At 50.0% G+C, this 2,500-nt stretch overlaps 4 non-coding genes and 3 pseudogenes across 4 annotated transcripts; all 7 read right to left on the bottom strand.

Annotated features, from left to right (window-relative positions):
* Positions 1-215: 215 nt before the first annotated feature.
* LOC128487422 (uncharacterized) lies at positions 216-324 on the bottom strand (annotated as a pseudogene).
* A 245-nt stretch (positions 325-569) lies between these two features.
* Positions 570-688, bottom strand: LOC128485251 (5S ribosomal RNA). The gene has a single exon (XR_008351596.1). It is a non-coding gene; the product is annotated as a 5S ribosomal RNA (ribosomal RNA).
* A 239-nt stretch (positions 689-927) lies between these two features.
* Positions 928-1,046, bottom strand: LOC128488327 (5S ribosomal RNA). Its single transcript, XR_008353746.1, has one exon. It is a non-coding gene; the product is annotated as a 5S ribosomal RNA (ribosomal RNA).
* Positions 1,047-1,266: 220 nt separating this feature from the next.
* On the bottom strand, positions 1,267-1,375 carry LOC128487268 (uncharacterized; annotated as a pseudogene).
* Positions 1,376-1,647: 272 nt separating this feature from the next.
* Positions 1,648-1,767, bottom strand: LOC128487433 (uncharacterized; annotated as a pseudogene).
* Positions 1,768-2,000: 233 nt separating this feature from the next.
* On the bottom strand, positions 2,001-2,119 carry LOC128488328 (5S ribosomal RNA). The gene has a single exon (XR_008353747.1). It is a non-coding gene; the product is annotated as a 5S ribosomal RNA (ribosomal RNA).
* A 189-nt stretch (positions 2,120-2,308) lies between these two features.
* LOC128486284 (5S ribosomal RNA) lies at positions 2,309-2,427 on the bottom strand. Its single transcript, XR_008352589.1, has one exon. It is a non-coding gene; the product is annotated as a 5S ribosomal RNA (ribosomal RNA).
* Positions 2,428-2,500: the final 73 nt, after the last annotated feature.

The raw sequence follows: 2,500 nt of genomic DNA on the forward strand, positions 1-2,500 counted from the left end.
TGCTGCTGCTGTTGCTGCTGTTGCTGTTGCTGCTGCTGCTGTTGCTGCTGCTGCTGCTGCTGCTGCTGCTGCTGCTGCTTGTCGTCAGACAGAAAGAATTATAAGCCCTGGGACAGGACAGAGAAGGTGAGAAGGTTCAAATAAGGGTTTAAAGCTTTGATGATGAGCAAGAAACACATGGCAAAAAGCTCTCCCCGGACTGTGAGAAAAGAAAAAGCCTACAACACCTGGTATTCCCAGGCGGTTTCCCATCCAGGTACTAACCAGGCCCAACCCTGCTTAGCTTCCGAGATCAGGCGCTTTCAGGGTGGTATGGCCGCAGGTGTGAAAGCTCTTTGTTTTACTTTTCTTATTCTGTTGCTGCTGCTGCTGCTGCTGCTGCTGCTGCTGCTGCTGCTGCTGCTGCTGCTGCTGCTGCTGCTGCTGCTGCTTGTCGTCAGACAGAAAGAATTATAAGCCCTGGGACAGGACAGAGAAGGTGAGAAGGTTCAAATAAGGGTTTAAAGCTTTGATGATGAGCAAGAAACACATGGCAAAAAGCTCTCCCCGGACTGTGAGAAAAAATTAAAAACCTACAACACCTGGTATTCCCAGGCGGTCTCCCATCCAGGTACTAACCAGGCCCAACCCTGCTTAGCTTCCGAGATCAGACGAGATCGGGCGCTTTCAGGGTGGTATGGCCGCAGGTGTGAAAGCTCTTTATTTTACTTCTCTTATTCTGTTGCTGCTGCTGCTGCTGCTGCTGCTGCTGCTGCTGCTGCTGCTGCTGCTGCTGCTGCTGCTGCTGCTTGTCGTCAGACAGAAAGAATTATAAGCCCTGGGACAGGACAGAGAAGGTGAGAAGGTTCAAATAAGGGTTTAAAGCTTTGATGATGAGCAAGAAACACATGGCAAAAAGCTCTCCCCGGACTGTGAGAAAAAATTAAAAGCCTACAACACCTGGTATTCCCAGGCGGTCTCCCATCCAGGTACTAACCAGGCCCAACCCTGCTTAGCTTCCGAGATCAGACGAGATCGGGCGCTTTCAGGGTGGTATGGCCGCAGGTGTGAAAGTTTTTTATTTTACTTCTCTTATTCTTCTGCTGCTGCTGCTGCTGCTGCTGCTGCTGCTGCTGCTGCTGCTGCTGCTGCTTGTCGTCAGACAGAAAGAATTATAAGCCCTGGGACAGGACAGAGAAGGTGAGAAGGTTCAAATAAGGGTTTAAAGCTTTGATGATGAGCAAGAAACATGGCAAAAAGCTCTCCCCGGACTGTGAGAAAAGAAAAAGCCTACAACACCTGGTATTCCCAGGCGGTCTCCCATCCAGGTACTAACCAGGCCCAACCCTGCTTAGCTTCCGAGATCAGGCGCTTTCAGGGTGGTATGGCCGCAGGTGTGAAAGCTCTTTATTTTACTTCTCTTATTCTGTTGCTGCTGCTGCTGCTGCTGCTGCTGCTGCTGCTGCTGCTGCTGCTGCTGCTGCTGCTGCTGCTGCTGCTGCTGCTGCTGCTGCTGCTGCTGCTGCTGCTTGTCGTCAGACAGAAAGAATTATAAGCCCTGGGACAGGACAGAGAAGGTGAGAAGGTTCAAATAAGGGTTTAAAGCTTTAATGATGAGCAAGAAACACATGGCAAAAAGCTCTCCCCGGACTGTGAGAAAAAATTAAAAGCCTACAAACACCTGGTATTTCCAGGCGGTCTCCCATCCAGGTACTAACCAGGCACAACCCTGCTTAGCTTCCGAGATCAGACGAGATCGGGCGCTTTCAGGGTTGTATGGCCGCAGGTGTGAAAGTTTTTTATTTTACTTCTCTTATTCTGTTGCTGCTGCTGCTGCTGCTGCTGCTGCTGCTGCTGCTGCTGCTGCTGCTGCTGCTGCTGCTTGTCGTCAGACAAAAAGAATTATAAGCCCTGGGACAGGACAGAGAAGGTGAGAAGGTTCAAATAAGGGTTTAAAGCTTTGATGATGAGCAAGAAACACATGGCAAAAAGCTCTCCCCGGACTGTGAGAAAAAATTGAAAGCCTACAACACCTGGTATTCCCAGGCGGTCTCCCATCCAGGTACTAACCAGGCCCAACCCTGCTTAGCTTCCGAGATCAGACGAGATCGGGCGCTTTCAGGGTGGTATGGCCGCAGGTGTGAAAGTTTTTTATTTTACTTCTCTTATTCTGTTGCTGCTGCTGCTGCTGCTTGTCATCAGACAGAAATAATTATAAGCCCTGGGACAGGACAGAGAAGGTGAGAAGGTTCAAATAAGGGTTTAAAGCTTTGATGATGAGCAAGAAACACATGGCAAAAAGCTCTCCCCGGACTGTGAGAAAAGAAAAAGCCTACAACACCTGGTATTCCCAGGCGGTCTCCCATCCAGGTACTAACCAGGCCCAACCCTGCTTAGCTTCCGAGATCAGACGAGATAGGGCGCTTTCAGGGTGGTATGGCTGCAGGTGTGAAAGCTCTTTATTTTACTTCTCTTATTCTGTTGCTGCTGCTGCTGCTGCTGCTGCTGCTGCTGCTGCTGC

Source organism: Spea bombifrons, chromosome 3 (genome assembly GCF_027358695.1).
Source record: "Spea bombifrons isolate aSpeBom1 chromosome 3, aSpeBom1.2.pri, whole genome shotgun sequence".
NCBI classification, from domain to species: domain Eukaryota; kingdom Metazoa; phylum Chordata; class Amphibia; order Anura; family Pelobatidae; genus Spea; species Spea bombifrons.